Genomic DNA, 20,301 nt, shown 5'->3' on the forward strand with positions numbered 1-20,301 from the left:
CACGAGAGGAAAATTTGTAAAACGGACGGCTCACACGTCGCGTTACCGAATAACTCGCCTGAAAATACTCGATTTATTTTAATCTCTTTTGGCGTACGTAACACTACTGCAACGGACGAATAATCTTTTCAGGATAATTGAGGAATGACCGCATGGTGTAAACGGAATTTGAAACTGTTCAAGGATCATGTTATTACTTTGAGCAATTAGATATTTTAGTTACTGGGTTAATTTATACATTTTTTTTTTTATTTTTATTTCAATATTTTGCGATGCAAAAAAAAAAAAAAAAAGTTCAATTTTGAAAGTTTATTGAACAGGAAAATATAAAAATGATACTCTGGGAAAATATCATATTTCAAAACTAGTTAATTTTCTTTACATATGTGAAAGTCAACAAGTCAGCAAAATATCATGTTGCTGGCGAAAATTATTCGCCTATATTTGGAAAAATAATTGCTTTGATTCCCGAGATTTATTACAGGTTTTTTTTTTTCGCTAGCATCGTTGTATATGCGCCAATTATTTTTACTTTAGCCCACATGAAAATAAATTCGATTGAATGCGCGTACTCTCTCTTTTTCTATGTATATATATGTCGCATATACAACATTTTTTTATCCCTAGAAAAAAGAATTTTTTTTGATTTAAACAAGAATTTTAAAGAGACTGGATGAAAAAAAAAAATTCTCGATGAAGCATGAGAAAAAAATTTTCTCTTTTAATGAAATTTAAACATACTTTTTTTTATTTTGTTAAAAACAAAAAAATTCTTACAATTTTGATTTATTATACTTACAATTTGAAAATAGTAATATATTTAATTGAAAAATGCGAAATAAAAATTTTCTATGAAATAATAAAGTAAAAGTAAAATAATAATTTTACCCCTAGTGTGCAAACTGATCGTTTTCAACACTAGGGGATAAAATAACAATTTTTACCCCTAGTGACCAAATTGATAGTTTACACACTAAATAGTACATTTTATAAAAGAATTATTTCTCAGAAAATATTCAAACTATTCTCAAAGAATTCTTTGAAACCCTTTTTTTCGCGCAACATAATATTTTCCAAGAAAAAATTTTACTTAAAATTTGGAACTTTTCAAAAGATGCTATTTTTATGAAAGTCACAAAACAACTGACTTTCGAACAAGTTGGCTTTTCAATATATATATACGCAAAGGAATAAAGAGGAAAAGAATTTTCGTTATTTACAAGAGAGAATATAGAAAAATTAAAAAATAATAAAAAACGAGAAGAATGTAAAGAATTATAAGATATAAGGTGAGAGAGAGAGAGAGATACCAACTGGTAGAAACTCCCATCTTATAATGAAGTTCGCGCGACGGAAAAATTAATGGCGGAACTCACGATGAGGGCGCAAGGGGCAGATTTCGTTGGCTGAGTAAAAGATGGGGGAGAGAAAGAGAGAGAGAGATAATGGAACGGTGGAATTAGAATGGAAAAAGGATCTTGAGGAGTGAGGGGTAGTCAATTTCTTTTTCTTATTCTTATTTCGAGAAATGTAAAAACCGCTCTTCTTGAACGGTAATCATCTGTGTGACTAAAATAATTGTACCCCTAAATTGTAATCCCTTGGGGAAAAAGGGGTGCATCTAGTTATCGAGTCACCTTTCCCATGGAAATTCGTACACCGGGGAATCGTTTCGAATTAGCTTTGCGGGGAGGCCTGAATGATCATAGGCCAGATATATATAGTATATGTATATATCCATACTGTATAAATTTTTTTTTTTAAAAGAGAGAAATAGAGTACAGAAAAAAAGAGAAGAGAAGCGATCGACCGACATCGATGACGCCTTGTTCGTGTGGTAGAATACACGTAGCCACTTGAAAGGCGACGTCTCATATGAATAATTTATTAAGGACGTTTATCACCAGTACTAGCTCTACCCGGTAATGCCTTGCGGCGCTTCCTCGAACGATCGAAGGGTTTCTGACACGGCTCGTAATACGAGGGCTATTATTTTAAGCGATCTGTGGCGTTACCGTCACATGGAGCTTATCCATCCATATTATTCCGAGATTAACGATAACAGAACCTTAACCAGCAAGATGAATTCTCCACGAGTGGTTTCGATTAGTCGCGCCAATAAAATGTCCCCACGAGCATTCTCAACTAATCAAGTGACTTGCGCGACTAATCGACGCTGATAACAAATAAGTTTCGTCAATTGCTTACATCGAAAAAGAAAGTAATTATCATTAAAACTTAGCATTCCAAACTGAAATTAAAATAGTTTTAAATTATCATATTTTCTTATATAACTCAAACAAAAGTTTTGTCAACTGTTATAAAAAAAAAATTGGCATAAAATAGAAAGCATCAATTTCCCTTCGTCTCCTTAAACGAATTAATTTATTACCTAAGGCAAACTAATCGACGGATTATACGTGTGAATATTGGCGTGGGTTTTACGATTAAGTAGCTGTAAACTGTTACTTCTTGGGGAGATGCTAATCGACCGGTTTGGTCAACTATAGATTTCTTCGGCTCAAGTTTCACGTAGATTTATTTTTTTCGATAAGCCCTTTAAATGCATCAGTTACAACTCCTCAGTGTGTTGTCACGTGGAACTATTTTCAAGTCAACTACTTGAAATTAAATTAACTGGAGATAAAAGTTTCAATTTAGTGAGCGGATATCGAGAAGTGCTGTTTTCTAAATTAAATTATCGAATTTCATTTAATCTAAATTGGAAAATTATTCCAAAAAGAAGGGAAATTAAAAATACGAAAGGTTTTTAGTGTCACACGCGCGTATTTACAGTGAAAATGTTTCGTTTTAATTTTATTTATTTATTTTTTTTTTTATTTCTTTTGTTTGCTGTCGAAACTTCCCGGAAGACGAAAGCGCAAATCAAATGAAATTAAGAGGACTAAAAAGTAGAGAGCTGGAAAAAATTCCAATATTGGTCTTGTTTAACTGACAGAATGTGAGCATTGTCAAAATGTTTCATTTTAACTAACCAACTAATCAACCAATCATTTTTGTACACTGTGTACATTTAATTACATAATTTACAGGAATTACTTTTAAATTAATTATTCCATGCTCTCGTAGTTTAATTTAATTTTTAAATAAAAAAAAACCCGAAATTAATTTATTCCTCGTTATTCAGATAAAAAAAAATATATTTTTTTTTTCTCTAAACAAACGTTTTATCTTTGAAAACTTTTTCACATATAGAAAAAAATGTTATTTAATAAAAAGTTCTATAAAAAATATGAAAAATATAAAAGAAAGTTTTTAAATATTTTATAAAGCTTTTGTTTAAAAAAAATTGTTTTATTGAAAAAGGATTTTATTCTAAAAATATATATTTAATTCCAAAGAAAACGTATAATAATTTTAAAAAAAGTAATTTAAAAAAAATGTTTTGATTTGAATAAAAATATTTTATGTAAAAAATGTAATTTTTTTTCATAAATGATAGAAAAAATTTAAACGCTTCGCGATTTTTGAGAGGTATTTTTTTTGGCTCAGTCATGACAAATGAGGGTGAATCAAAATTCTCGGGAGGTAAAGAAATATTTTTCTTCTGCCTTTATTCCCCAGTTACCTACTATAATGAAGCACATGCTTTATTTCCTCAGACTGAATGACAAAGCAAAATAATCCGTTTATTTACTTTCCGCTCTTTCTATTTTTTCTTTTTTTTTTTTTTTTTTAAATGATCTGTCAGTAACCATTTCACGTTTGTCTTAATTTTCGAAGCATTATTCTATAGGGGCAATATGTTTCCTATAACGAGAAAACAAATAATCCGATTTGAAATCCCATCAGTCTGAAAATTTTTCATCTTTCATGAATTCTGTCCCAACTCGATTCTGTTAATCTGTCGCGCACATTTCGGAGTGATTCTCTGGCGTTTTACTCTATTTTTTTCTTCTTTTTTTTTCTTCTTTTTTTTTCTTTCTTTCAAATGCGCCATTTTTCATGTCGGTTTCTCCTTTCCACGCAACTTCTCATTTAATTAATGGATTAGTTATCGCGTGTGGAAATATACATTGTGCGCGCCACCCACGGGAAAGAAATTCGTTTATTTTATTTTTTTTTTTTTTAGGGAAATGGAAATTTATTTGTTTATGAATTTATCTTAATTTCTATTTCGTAGACTAAATTATCATTCTGAAGAAGCAAAGCGCAATATTTACTAGGGGGCAAAAAATTTCACGTTTCACATATTCGAATATAGATAAATCCTATACAGCTTAGAACAGATCTTTCGAATTTGTTAGACTGGAAGAAAAATCAGTCGAACAAAGGACAAAAATTTTTATGAAAAATCTTGCGTGAACAATGAAGAAAAGTAAAGGAGAATTATAAGTGAACAAAGAATAAAGAAAAGGAGAATCGCAAGTAAACAAAGGAGAAAGAATCCTCAATTCAATTAAACAAATAAAGGAGAAAAAGAAAAGCTAAAGAGAACAAAAGAGACAGAAGTGAAGACAAAGGAGAAACGATTAAACCAAAACTGAAAAGAAAACAAAAATCAGCTGACATAAAGAATGTGGAAAATTATTATAAACAAAAAAGTCAATTAGAGAACTAAATTATTAAGAATTTATTATGTATTTAGAATTTAATAATTTCTAAAATGTTTTACCATTGTTGAAAAAATAAAAAAATAAATAAAATATTTTATAAATTAAAGAATGTATATAGCTTTTATATCTAGTAACAAAAACTAATTGCACCTATAAAAAAAACAAATATGAGGATACAATATGAAACTATGACTAAAAACTCTATGAAAATAGTTCATCAAAATACATTCCAAATTTTTTGAATCTTTCATTTTTTTGAAAATAATTAAAATTTCTGAAGATCTGATTAATTGTATTTATTTTTAATCCAACTTTTGCTTATTTTAATACCAAAATGGATTAAAATAAGCAAAATTGGAGTAAAATAATAAGCGTTGTAGCTTATTTTAATGTCTTTTAATTTTCTGTGTTTTCGAGATTTTAAATTTAAGCATACATATTATTTTGAAACATCTATTTTCATTGGATCACTAAATTTATATAAAGATTTCAATTTAATTATGTCTGGACTTCTGTAAAATTATCTTTTATTGTACTATTAATTATTTGCTAATAAATGTAAATTTTACATTAACTGGATTTTTTGAAATTTTAATTCGTTCAATTTGTCATATCGACATTTCAGAAAATCTGAATTAATTATAAGAATTAAATTTCCATAGTTGGAAATAATTTATGAAGATTAAAATTTCTAAAATTTAAATTTGTTATAAGATTGTCATTTTCAAAATTAAATTATTTGAGAATTTAACAAGTTATAAATTTAATTCAAAATTTAAATATAAACAAAATTGAGATATAGAAATTAATATTTAAATTTCTCATTCAAATAAACTAGGTACTACAAATAATAATATTATATATGCTATTTATATGTAGTTCAAAATTATTTATAGACCAAAATTACGAAAAAAAACTAAAACCTTAGCATAAATCTTTAAAAAAATTTCCTTTTTTCTAAAAGGAATTTTTTTTGAAATATTAGAAGAAAAGAAGAAAAAAAAACATTAAAAGCACCCGATTGATTGATAGAAACATCGAAAAGTTGACTTCCTGGATCATTTCTCCTGGCATTGTCCGCTTCCCCTAATACAACCTCTGATCGCCTTGCTACAATCCTGACAACAATAACGCAAAAGGTTCCATCAAGTGTCAGACCTTCATACACATATAGTGTGAAGATGACAATGTATCCTATTACAAACTTTAAAAATCCATCACACGCAAGAGCCGTCGGATGAATGGAAAAAGAAGAAAAAAAGAAGAAGAATCTCGTGTGTATATATATACGGGATTGAAAAAAAAACACGCTTCGATAGACACGATGCAGCTGTCCTTGGAAAAATCGAAGGAAGGCGATAAACCTCCCGGGATTGACCTTGAAAGCCGCAAGGGCCCCGATCTTGTCGTGTGCTTTTGCCTGTAAATAATCGAAACTGAGGTGGGAATGGGAGGGGTTTTATGAAAAAAAAGAGAAGAAGAAGAAAAAGAAGGAGGAGGAGAAACTCACGTGGATAGATGAAAAATTCTGGTATGGTCCCACGAGCAGCACATCGACGACCAGGCTAGTAAACCGTTTCTACCTGACGCAAATGGTAAAAATCTCAGACACAAGAATCATCATTTTCACATTCCACTATATTTTTTTCCATTTGCCTGGCGCTCGGGAAATCGTAAAATAAAAAAAAAAGACTTTTGCGCTAGTTGGTGAAAATCACATACACACACCTGTCCCGCGGCAACGAGACTTTTAATCCACGTGACTGCACAAATTCACGATATGTTCCGTCATTTGTCACTCGCACTTATTTCTTCCTCTATTATAACACTAATCAACTTCTCTATTCTTTGGGAAAATCACCTTTCTTTAACGCTCAAATTACTTCTTTTTTTTTTTCTTTTACAGATGAACAACTCTTCAGAGAAGGGTCAAATTACTTTTGATTTTTTTCTACATAAATCTGCTTCTTTTTCATTCAACAGTGTCAAATTATTTTCCGAACACTCGAAAATATTTTATATAAACATCCTTTTTTTATATTTTTCAAACATTTTTTGACAACAGTAAACTTTACGTTCTTTTTCCAAAAAAAAAACCACTTCTTTCTTCAATGAACATTCAAATCACTTCCTCTATTTTTTTTTGTCACTTTTTCCCTATTTAAACAGAATTTCTCTCTTAGAAAAAACACTGTCAAATTTTGAAACAGTAAATTAAAGGAAAAACAAATTCTAAAATTTATTTTATAAAAACTTCCGAAATTATCTACCGGAAGAAAATATATTAATATCCAAACTAAAGATATTAATTAAATATTAAAAAAATATTAAACTGATTAGAAAGAAATATTGTCATTAAAAGAAATTGACATTGTTATTTTAGGAGCCACACACGCGCGATCCGGCCATCGTGCGGCTTTCGTCTGATATAACTCGGCACGCAACGCGATGAGGGTAGAGAAAGAGGGGAGGATGTAGAGTTGAGGGTGAATGGAAGGGGTCGGGAGTCGAGAAAAAAATTTGAGCGGGGGTGGAAGAAAGAGAGAGAGAGAGTGAGAGAGAGCAATACTCACTAGAGAGAAAGAGAGGGAGGGAAAAATAAAGAGAGAGAGGGGGAGAACAAAGTAGAAAGAGAGAGAGAGAGAGAGAGAGAAAGAGAGCGGAAAAGGAAAGCCTCGTGGTTCACCTAGAGATTTCGGCGTGTATCGCAGACTGAGGCTCCGATCTCACTGATTCGAAGTTGGACTATGTTTCGTTGAAAGACTTGTGCGCAGCCGACAACCACCGTCACTGCCAGAGCACGACCATCGCCATCCCCCAAACCCCATATATAGTTACCCCCTCAAAACACCACACCAACCCCGAGACCAGCGCCCTGACTCTCTAGTGGTAGCGAGAGAGTTGAGCTAATCTCGAAGCTGAGCGAATCTTATATAACGAGAGAAAAGGGAAAGACTTTCTATATATACATTGTATAAGGGTTGTGTTATAGTTGACTCTCATACCTGTCGAGATCCACTCCTCTTCTTCAACTCTCGCGTGCCACTCGAGGGAGTGCAATTCCAACCCTCCTCCTCTCCAGGTTTCTAATAACATTGCGGCTGGATCTTTGATGAAGCTAGATTGATGGTGTTTTGTTTGTCTCTGTTCTTTATGAGCTCTCTTGCCAAGAAGGGTATGCTGGATATGCTACTTTCTCGAGGGTGTGTGTGTGTGTGTGTGTGTGTGTAAAGGCCTTCAGTCCAGACAGATCTCTTCGTGATATTATATTATTATCTTTCACGTTGTTTCCCTGAGCACCTAGAAACCAAGATATTCAATTAGTTAACAATATTCTCTGCGCGTTTGAATCTCATATATTTTGACTCTGGCAGATAACAATGAGCGAAATTTAATTTGATATAATTAATTTGTCAGTGCGTCGATTTTAGAGTCAGTCAATTGGAATTGACTGATTTTATATATATACCATATTATATAAAATAATTTAATGGGTATAAAATTATTAATTTTATTTTCACAAGAATTTTTCAATCCTTTGTGTCATACATGAAACACAATTTTTAGTTAATAGAATTCACTGCAAAAAAATTTGGGAACCCTCTATAAAAAAGGGAATTAAAATTTCAACTCCCAACGGGACTCTAAGTTCCACCCTTTTGGGATTGACACTGTAAAAAAAGATAGTTAGATTTTAACTCCCAACGGAGTTTACTTTTAACTCGAAAAATTTTAATCTAATGTTAACACATTTTTGGAGTGAATTTTCAATTCAAAAAATTTTACAACTCCGAAATTTTTTACGGTGTTGGGAGTAAAATTTTTCGAGTTAAAAATCAATTCCAAAAGTTATTTTTCTTTTAAAAAATGTTCTATAATATTTATCAGAATTTCTATTATGCTAAATAAAAGATTGCCACAATAAAAATCCTGTTATAAAAAAGAAGATAAGAAAGATAAATAATAATTTAAATAAAAAAAATACATTATAAATGTTATACAAACGAAACAGGCGATTATTATACGAAATAGCATATTAAATATTTTTCTTTAAGATGTAATGAAAAGTAACTCAAGTTCTAAAATTCTCTCTCCTATAAAAAGGATAAGAAGATTTCTCTTATGTACTGAATATTTCTTCCTGTACAGGGATTTTGCTGACAAAAATTTCTCGGAAAACTCGTACTTTTTATCACTAAAAAAAAATGTACAAGAGCAATTTTTTTTTTAAGAAGGTCTAAAATTTTCAACTTATTAGTATTGGCTATTATATAGATCATCAAAATCCTGTTAAAATGAATAATATATTCAAGTTGAAGGTTAGAGGGTAAAAAGTCAGGACCGAAATTCGCCTCAGGTCGGTATATATGGCAGTTGTCGTTCTCTTTCTTTCATATGCCGTTCGTTATAAAGAAAGAAAGAGAAATCTTTCCCCAAACTATATATATGTATATATAATAGACTTGACTCCCCTCGCTGTATTAAAATTTATATGAATTGCTGCTTCCAAGCTGTTAAATTTCAGATATGCTAAAAAAAATTCACATACACAGCAATATCCCTAAGTAATAAGACCATAATTCCTGTAATAAAGCTCAATTTTCTTTAGAAGTCGACTCCATATTTTTTCTCATATATATTAGAATTCTTATATTATTGTTATGAGTTTATAATCTCGTAACTTTCAAGGCGAAAATTTATTATAATATAATATATAAATTACTATCACCGGTACACCGTAAAAATAGTTGTCACTTTTTATAAATATTAAAAAAAAAATGGAAAGTAATATAATAATTTAAAAATATAATTATTGTTTAATATTTAAATAATAGATTATTATGAATATAACGCGTCTATATACCTATAAATAAAGCCATTTTAACTATGCGCTTTGTGTAGAAAAAACTTAATTATTCACCGATGACTGCACAATATCAAACTCGGAAATTCAAGCACAGTACAAAGGATATTGAACTCTCAGACGCGCTTTCATGGGAATAACACTTAAATTTAACGAACCTATTATCACTGAGAAGGCAGAATAATTATCTCCTCTACTCAAATTCTAATTTCTAAACTTTTTTTTTTATTACAGATTTCATTGAATCGCAAGGTGAATCAGAGACTCGATTTCAGTAATGAAAAGCTACTAATCCGATTTCTGTGAAATTTCGATTTAACAGCAATCAAATGAAGATCACGAGGTCCTTAAAATAAAATAAAAGGAATCTTTATCCTCATCGAAGATATATTCCTCTCACAAATGATCTAATTTAAAAATCCATCTCGCTATATTTCCTTTTTAAAATTATTATATTTAAATTTTTTTAAATAAAATAATATAATAAAATAGTTTAAATCTTATTTAAAACTCTAAGAAAATGGAATTTGGTGAAAAAAAAAAAAGAAAAATAAAATAAAATCTATTTCTCGACGCGCAATGACGCGCGCTTGGAAGGAAAAAACGTCAAGATGGAAAATTGTTCCCAAAGGAATAAAAAATAAAAGTTTACTTGATTCTCGAGGGAAATTCCCATAGCATTCTTCAACCAATAAATCAATTACATATTTCAATATATATATCTATATACAATTTTCAAAGAAGCTTGACTAATTTTTGAACGATTAACATTCTGTAAATGTACTGGCGAACCTTCCGGTAGTAAAAGGAGACCGTGAACATTATTAACTATACAAGTATAAATGCGACTCGCAAGCTTACCAAATGTAACACGGCGTACATACAAATGCACTTTCATAACGATAAGCGCCACTTTATTATTATGCAGAAGACGGTGCTTGGCAGTCTAAAGTTTCAATCGCATAAACCTAGACGTGGCAGACGCTATTGCGCCAAAGGAAAAATGAACCGCGAGAGATTCCGCGAGACATGCTCTCGGCAAGAAACACGTATATATATATATATATATATATATATAGCTATATATCTCAACCATATATAGCAGAGTCTGAAAAGTTAGTGTAAGTGTATTTTCAGAGAACACACATCTTCGGTGGCGAAAACCCCACAAGAATTTGGCTCCGAATCTTTCCCTCCTATCTGGTCATATCCAGGAGGAAAGAGCCAGAGAGACGCCTATATGGTGCGCCGCTTGGCTCCCGTCCCGGCGGACTGTTCGCGAATTACTTACACATTGTTTAAATGCAAAAAATTTCGATTGAAATGACGAAAATTAAAACGAGAACTAGGATAGGTCAGAGGAAAGCTGTGCCAAAGCCATAAAACTTGTGGCTTTGGGTCGATGCCCTTTGTGGAGCCAACGTTTAATGTAAGACGTCCGATTATATCTCTCTGTATTGTAAAAAGATTTCGCCGCTGTCTCCAGGATTGTATTAACCATGTCAAAAACAGTGATTAAACGACATAACCTAAAAAATCAAGGTGTGATATATGTCAAAAACAAAGGTTATAGATGAAACATAACCTTAAAGTTCAATATAACCTCAAAAATTAAAGGTGTGATAATTCAAAAACATAAGTTAAAACGAAACATACACTGTAAAAAAATTGAATTTCAACTCCCTAGGGGATGCTATAAAAGTCCCACTCTTTTGGAGTTGAAGCGAAGGGAGTTAATGCTTTTCAAGTTAATTTTATGCCTAGGGAGTTGGTTTTAAGGAGTTAATTTCATTATTAACTCTTTTTTTGAGTTGATTTTTAACTCGAAAAATTTAACTCCCAGTAACGTTAACTCCCTAATTTTTTTACAGTGTAACATCAAAATTAAAGATCACTGATTAATGACGTGAATATAGCTGCAAGATATGCCTGACAAACATAACCTTAAAATTTAAGGTCATAAGTCAAACAATCTGATTTACAAAAAAGCCAGGGAATATTATCGAAAGAAATTTAATTAATTTTTGTCTACAAAAGAACTAAGATTTTTCAAAAGTATAAAATTATTTTTACATATTTAAAAATTGGAACAAAAGTCCTTATATAGTCAAATTTTGAAAATAATATAAGTAATCTGAAAATGACTGAATTTTATAATGCAATGCAAAATGATAAGTTAGACGAAATTCTGATTAATTTAAATTAGTTCCTGAATTTGCATTAAATCAGATTCAGTGAGAGAGTCTTCATTCATTCCCATCAGTGTGTATGCTCTTTTAATTTAAATAAAGTGAAAAGTGGGCCACTATATTTCAAATTAGTTAATTTATGTAAATGAAATGCTAATTTAGAATTTAAAACATTTTTATCATTACATTGCTTTCATTTATAAAATATATATTATTTTAAGATAAAAGGGATATTTACTCTTCAAATAGTCAAATAATATACCAATATAATTCTTGGTTTTAAATATATAGCGACGTAATAATTTATTTCTAATTGTCAATAACTGAAACTCAATTAAGACTAATCAATTAAAATTCCAATTTAACCCAATAATTAATTTACACTACACAAGATAATTAAATCTTCCAATAACTCAAGTTTATATCCAATAAATTTTGTCCATATATATTATACAAAAGAATCAAAAGAAAAAGAAAACATCTCAAGATATTATCAATCCGTCAACAAAACTGTAAAATTGGGCGATCATCGATTGCGTCCTGTAAGGGGAAGTTGCATACCCCCACTCTACCCGCCGGGCCATAAACACGGAGCTCGAGGGACGCATGCACCGCGGGGGGCCTGAGCGACGTTCTCGGGCCTAATGACATTTTCTATTTATGGCCCTTAATGAGTTTTTCCAAAAAAATAAAAAATTTTTAAATATTAACAATTTTTAATTTTTTTTAACATATTCTTATTCCTCGTAATTTCACGATTACGAGCATATGTTATTCGAATTAAAAATGTTAATATTTAAAATGTTTATAATTATTATTAAATAATATTAAATTTAATTGTTTCTTAATTTAATTATACTGTTTAAAAAACAGTATAAATTAACTAACATTTTCCCTTCACACTTACAGGCTTAGGACTGGCAGCATTTCACTTATTCGTGAAGGCTGGCGTGTTTAAAAAATGTGTGTTTATTTATACAAAACACAAAATCAGAACTTTTAAAAAATTGGCTTGTAAGCCAGTATAATATGAAAGCTTTGAAAGCTTTATTAAAATATATTTGGTTTTATTTAATTAATACATATTTGACTTGTAAGTCAGTATAATATGAAAGCTTTAAAAGCTTTATTAAAATATATTTGGTTTTATTTAGTACATATTTGACTTGTAAGTCAGTATAATATGAAAGCTTTGAAAGCTTTATTAAAATATGTTTGGTTTTATTAATACATATTTGACTTGTAAGCCGATTTTTTTAAATGCGCTTAAAAAGCATAAAAAAAGGTATCATACCTTGAAGGTTTCGATGTCTCTTATTTGGTTATTGGATTGGTGCGAAAGTAATAATGCGCTTAAAAAGCACAAATGTTAAATAAACAATAATCTGCAACAATTAAAACCTGTACAATTAGAAACTTTTTAATTTGCATTAATATTATAAAAACAAGAAACCGATCTAACATAATCAAATCTAGATATTTGATTATTATTAAATTCATTTATTTTATTTTGAACAAAATTATATTTTTTTTTTGAATAAGAATTTTGAAAAGTATAAGGCATATGAATACTATTGCATTTAAAATGTGTTTCTATTTGAACTTGTAATAAAGTGTCAACTGTTTTGAAAATTGATGGATGCGTGTGATAAAAAGATTTATTAAAATGAGAGTGAAACGATTCACAAGCATTAGTTGTGCGAGTTAAATCTGCGGTTTTTTTCGCCCAAATTTGGGGAGGAAATCGACCTTCATCAGATAAATAATTTATTGTTAAATATTCTGCATATTTAATTACCCTATCATCCAGAGGGATGATTGATAATAAATCATTGGCAAAAGAATATTTAACTTCCTCAGCATCTAATAAAATTAAACCGAAAGTAATACGCAACCATTCACCAATAGGTGAATCTTTATTTTTATAATCAATAACAAGACCAAGTTCTTGTATTTTTCTAAACCATGCTTGCGACAGGTGAAATCTGCAACCAATAATTTTTGCGAGGGGCCACACACTTTTTATAGAATTATGTATTGCTTTTTCAAAATCGACAACAATCGCGGAAGGGTTAAAAACAAAATTATTTTCTTCACACAATACACAAAGTTTTCTTAGACAATATTCATAAGTTGTTTCGCGCTTATCTTTTAATAAACAAAAAGCTAAAGGAATATAATGTCCGTTAAAAAAACCGTGAATAGTGAAAATTTGTTTAAAAAAAGCAGTAGCATAATCAAACGACCCGTCAATATAAATTGTTTCAGATTCCGAGAGAAATTTTAGATTACGTATCGTTCCAAAAATAATTAAGTTAGATTCATGATCATTTAAAAGCAAAAAATCTTCGTCAAATTTGGTTTTTAATAAAAGTTTATCTACACTTACATGAGTTTCATTTAAATTTTTAGGAAACACTGGTTGTATTTTTCGTCGCGCCCGATATGCTACTTGCTTTAAATTATTATAATCATTTATGGTTAAATTTTCGTGATCTTTTGTTATGCAAGAAGAAATTAATTTTGCAGGTTTCTCGCAAAGATCATCCACGGCTTTGCGTTTCACACCCGTCACAAGCAATTGTTTTTGTAAATTTAAATCAGTTATTTCTGAATGATTATGAACAAACGAACTTTTTTCAATATTAACAGAACGCGGCAATAAATTACACGAAACGCGAAGAAAACTTTTACACTTTTTATTTGCACACTTCCATCTTTCTTCATCACAAGCTAATTTTTTATGAAATGAAAATTTATAATTATTATACACTAAAAGAGTTTTACCCATTTTGGACGTTATTTCCGCAACCGACAAGTCCAGCGCAGCAGCCATCTTCTTGGATCGACGGTCAGCAAAGGAAAGAAAGAGTAAAAAAGAAACAAAAAAGTTGACAGGTTTCTGGTACAAAAAATAGCTGATAGGAGGCGCTGATTTACCTCAAGTACCGCCTACATCTTCTGTCCTTTTCTTACGCATTTGTTACCATAGAAACAATGCGCTTGAAGCGCATTTTTTTATTAAAAAATATATATGTTACCAGCAAAACCCAAAGAACAGGCAATTCGCGAATTTGATGGTCTTTGGATTTTGCCGGTAAAAATATCGGCTTGCAAGTCAAGTACCGTAAAATGGGGTAAAGTCGGCGTTTGGGAGTAAAGTCGGCCGGCGCTTTAAATCATTTTAAAGTTTAACTATTACTTTTTTCCAGAAGAAATCCGAGTTTTATTAAAAATGTAGTTAGAATTAATGTAAATTAATAAATGAAATACAATATTTAAGTGTTTAAAGCGCCGGCCGACTTTACCCGCAAACGCCGACTTTACCCCATTTTACGGTATTTATCAAAAACCGATACAATATATGTATATACATATGCACAAAAAAAATTTTTTGAATGTAAATTTTTATAATAATATAGAGGCCAGTCCTAAGCCTGTAAGTGTGATGGGAAAATGTTAGTTAATTTATACTGTTTTTTAAACAGTATAATTAAATTAAGAAACAATTAAATTTAATATTATTTAATAATAATTATAAACATTTTAAATATTAACATTTTTAATTCGAATAACATATGCTCGTAATCGTGAAATTACGAGGAATAAGAATATGTTAAAAAAAATTAAAAATTGTTAATATTTAAAAATTTTTTATTTTTTTGGAAAAACTCATTAAGGGCCATAAATAGAAAATGTCATTAGGCCCGAGAACGTCGCTCAGGCCCCCCGCGGTGCATGCGTCCCTCGAGCTCCGTGTTTATGGCCCGGCGGATAGAGTGGGGGTATGCAACTTCCCCTTACAGGACGCAATCGATGACTGCCCGTAAAATTAGGTCCGAACAAATGAATTCTATTGAACCAACAAAATATCGCTAACATCAAAGCCATATATGTAAAATCGATTGTCCTAAACACAATATAAAACGTTTTCGAGTATATAAATATGTAGAAGAAAAAGAAGTGCACCTGGTATTTTTTAAAAAGCTGTAGTTAGTTAATCTTATCTTAATGGTACGAGTGTAAGATCTTCAGGAAATAGGAATGATGGAATTATTTGACCGGACGTCGCAGATATATATACCTATATATATGTGTATAAATAAGGGAGATGAAGGTTTCTAGAGTCAGGGTCGAAACAGCATGCTGCCAGAGAAATTGGGGTTGCTGATTGTTATCGGAACCAGCAGCATTCTTGAAGCGAAGTTTAATCTAATATCGTTCTCCAACATCGGTACTGATACTGATAAGATCATCCTGCAGCCTCTTAACTTGCCCAATAACTTCTTGTGTCAATGTGTTGGTTATACCTGCATTGCTCATTTATGATTATATGATCCTTAGGAAAGAATTTTTTCGTTTTTTTTTTTTTCAAGAAAAAAAATTATCTACTATTTTCTTCTATCTATATAATATATAAAGTCGTTCCACTCAAGCGATTTTGGAGTTTACAAACTCTTTCTCTCTGTGTACTTAAGGGTTTTCTTAAAGAAAATTGTCTCTCTCAATTGAGATTACATCTCCCCCTAAAACAGCGTGTGCACTCATTTCATCCAATTTGGGGAAATTCCTTTTCCCTCTAAAAATCCTATTTATCAGCTTTTTCCTTTGCTTTCTTCTATCCATTTATTTCTCTCATGGAATGATATATCTGTATTGTTCATTTATGACATTTGCCCTCAGGAAATAATTTTTTTCCCCTCCCCTAGTTCTGTAATGTTACAGTTTTAAGTGTGCACTCTCTCGAAAACTTTTATATTACTTGCCGAAAAATTTTTCTATAAAAGAAACTTTTCATCAAGATAATGTTAAAATTATAAGTTTTTTTTTTAGTAATTATAATTTAATTAATTTCTCATTGTTAATAATTATTTGAATAAAAAATATTAAAAGTAAATCATAATTGTTATTTTTTTAATTAAATTATTACAAATAATATGTCTTTCTAACTCTGAATTGAAGACAAATTTTTTTAAAAATATATTTATTATATTATATTAAATAAATATATACTTAAAGCTATTTTATTTTTACAATGATATAGGGGCAATTTAATTCAATTACTTAACACGACTTTAAAATGGTGAAAATTGTAATTTTCAAGCGTAAAGGGAGAAACTCGAGAGAGGCGGTTTAGTCGTTCATTAGCCTATCGTTGATCAATCGCAAAATGCGTGAAATATAAATCTACAATCGAGTGTCGGTGAGTGGCTAGCCAAGTCAATCGTAGCTACACCTGCTGCAGTACACACTTTCCCCCCATTCTCTTATCGATTTCAGAGACACGACGTACTGCTAGGTTCAACGTCTTGTAACCCCTGGTATAAACTATAAAGTACAGCCGTGCATGTGGCAAGTATCAACAAAACTTACGCTGCGGAAGCGAAAAAAAAAACTATATAGGAAGTGCACCACAGGAAAGGAACGCGAACGGAAAAGCTGCCAGATAGCATTTTTAGAAGGAAAAGAAATTCCCTCAAATTGGATGATATGATTTTGTATATATATATACTGTTTTTAGAAGCAGAGAGGGAGATGTTGTTTCAATTGGAAAGAAGAAAGGATTTTCTTAATACTTGAAAACTTTTATAAAGACACTTTAGGAAATAATATTATATTGAATATATGCTAAAAATCAAATTGTAAAAATATGAACTTGAAAAATAAATAGAAAAAATTAATTATTGAGGTAAATTTGAATTATAATAATTATTAAAATTCATATTTTTAAAATTGAATGAAGAGTCTGTTATGAATTGAATGCAATAGACATCGATATCATATCATTTCGAGTAATAAATGGGTCAATTGATACAACAAAAGGTGATAATTTTACTCACGATAATAAAATATAAACTCCAAATTGAATTATAATGTTAAATGATTCATTAATGCGCTATAATGTCACCATTGTTAGTTATATATATATATAATATGACACTCATAAACTTTATTTTAATATTTTACCCAATGCATTTTGCAAATGTAAACTATATTAATATAAAAACAAGTTTTCTTAAAATTTTTAATTTTTTGGTACAAATAAAATTTATTTGAAAGAAATATTTATTTACCTCTGTAATAAATATATTTTTTTCTAGGGTGTTTAATTTGCTAATTACTTCTGTTAGAACTTTAAATTCTTTTTTTTGTTCCATATATACTAAAAGTTGTTTATAGCGAAAGACAAAGTTTATATAATAATAAATTGCTTAAAATGTTTCGAGGTCGGTATAAATGGCTAAATCGTCGTGAACTTTGACAAATAATTTTTATCCGCTTGTATATATAGATAGCGTTAATTAGTCAGGGGACGGGTGTTAATTACCCTAGTCAGTAATGCATTGGGCGCGTTTAATAGACCAGAACCACTCGTGTTTCCATGAAAATGCATTGCGGTCACGTTTTTCCTTTTCCCCTTAGGCGTCAGGGTGATTGGTAGATCGATCGCTATGTCCGCGGAATCACCAAGATATAATGCTGCAACACGTTTTCCAACTCTCCCTCTCTCTCTCTCTCTCTCTCTCTTTCTCTCTTTCTCTCTTTTTTATACTTCCTAATAGATTATATTTCGTGTATATATATATATATATATAAACACACCCTCCATATGTACAAGTCGGGAATAATTTATTTTCCGGGAGACGACCCTGCTCAGGGGAAATGTATAGAGAAGCGAACTCTTTTCCTACTTCAACTTCCGTTGCATCAGAAACTTTAAATTAAAAGATTATGATTAAAAGATAATCGACGTGCAGCTGCAAAGTTGGAAATTCAACGGATATCCCTTGGGTTTAAACATCAGGTTGAAGATGAAAACTATTAAACACAGTTTGTCTTTGTCTCCATTTTTTCTTTTCTTTTTTTTGGTAAATAAATTCTTTCACATGATTTTAAAAATACAAGCATGAGAATTAGTTACAACATTATAATTATTAGAATATTTTAGTAAAGTAAACCAAATTTAAAAATTGTTCTCTAATTAATCTCAATATTAAATATTGAAAACGAAATTTTTCTCTGCTTCCTGCTATTTAAATGTAATATGGAAAGTATATACTTTTAAATATATGTATATATAATTCGCGTGTTTATCGAGACTATATATGTTCCTTTGTTTGCTTGACTTGTGCAATTAACATATTGTGCGTTTTATAGACTCTTCAAAGCTATACATATAAATCTCTTAGTCAATATATAAGGTCGACATGCAATGGCCTTATACATTTTTCACATCTATTTATGTTGATTTATGTTCTCTCTGACTTGCACTCTTTTGATGCACTCTCAGACTTTATTTTTTCTTGTTTGACTATACGAGAATCCTTTTCCTTTCTTTATTTTAAAAATACACGAAAAATATTTTCAATTAGATATGTATATAAAATTCCAAATATTTGACCACAATTATATTCTCTAAATCGGTGAGATTTTTTATATTTATAATATTCCCCATATAAATATAGAATTCAAATTAAATTTCCCCATTCTTTATTTTGCCAAATTTATTTTCCAAATATTTTTTCACGCTCTATATATGTGAGACAAAATTGAAAGCTCCCTTTCAGACCTCACATATAAGTAATGTATGCTTTTCAGCGATATATAACCTAAACGTATTCTTTTTTTCAGACTGGGTGTCGATCCTGAAAATAAAAATGATAAATGAATCGACGCACGGATCAGGAAAAAGGGTCCGGAGAGAATTGAAAAGTCAAAACTATAGATTCTATAAATAAATTTTGGGGAGACATAATCTATTTCAAATGTAGGTTTGTCCTGTATATTTTAACAACGACGATATAGCGCATCTTTTTTACATAGTGATTGCTTGAACAAACAATAATACGTCGTCGACGCGAGTTTGACTTGTCACTTCGAATTCAGGAAATTTTCTTGCCGCAGAGAAAGAGAAATAGAGAATTGGAATCGAATTTCAAAACAACCTTGAATAATTCTCCCTCATCGGGATAATGAAAAAAGTTTTAAAACTTTGATTTCTTCACCTCCACGTTTAAAGTTTACACTTCTTCATGAATGTTAATCTGTCGTCCGGGATGCGGATTTTAGGGATCACTCCCAGTGAAGAAATTCTATAGGGACAAAAGTTTTTCAAAGCTATTATATAAAAACATCTATATGCAACGGATTTTTCTCGGAAAATACCTCGAGATTTCATTCTTATAATTTTCTGCTATAGATAATGGATAATTTTTTTTTTTAAAGCCTAAAATTATTGTATTGTTCTTATTTACTTTTTTAAATGTAAATGTTGAGAGATATACTGAAATTCTCAGATACCAAGAAAGTTAGTGAAACGAAAAGACTTAAAAAATTTTGTTTCACCTTTATTGAGATTTACGGCGCGTATATATATATATACATACTTTTGCTAGAGAAAATCTGCATTTCAGGTAGATGCTGGGGAATCGTTTTACTAACGGTTTTACGGGCAAGGAAGTTTCTTATTCAGCAATTAGCCATCGTGTAAGAAGAAAATTACGTGCGGCCAGGAAAAGATTTACTGAAATGGAAGATCCTCCTACATTGTTGCAAATAAATAATTGCATTTCAACGTCAATTAAATTTTATTTCATTGAAAATTGCATTCTCTATTGGGGTTCTTTTTTTTTGAGAATAAAAACATATATACATTATAGTTGAGAGATAT

The 20,301-nt window shown here is 30.3% G+C and overlaps 1 protein-coding gene across 4 annotated transcripts in view; it reads right to left on the reverse strand.

Annotated features, from left to right (window-relative positions):
- Positions 1-20,301, reverse strand: part of LOC127277238 (insulin-like growth factor-binding protein complex acid labile subunit) — a 106,043-nt gene that overhangs the window by 46,453 nt on the left and 39,289 nt on the right. For 3 of the 4 annotated variants that reach the window (XM_051298171.1, XM_051298173.1, XM_051298174.1), the window contains one exon: positions 7,583-7,877. The gene's annotated coding sequence lies outside the window, so the exon portion shown is untranslated. Of the gene's footprint in view, positions 1-6,087; positions 7,371-7,582; positions 7,878-20,301 lie in introns of those variants that run through there. The other variant, XM_051298170.1, reaches the window with a different exon arrangement.

This window comes from Leptopilina boulardi, unplaced genomic scaffold (assembly GCF_019393585.1).
Source record: "Leptopilina boulardi isolate dan_hultmark-lab unplaced genomic scaffold, ZJU_Lbou_2.1 LbouV2_165, whole genome shotgun sequence".
NCBI classification, from domain to species: Eukaryota; Metazoa; Arthropoda; class Insecta; order Hymenoptera; family Figitidae; genus Leptopilina; species Leptopilina boulardi.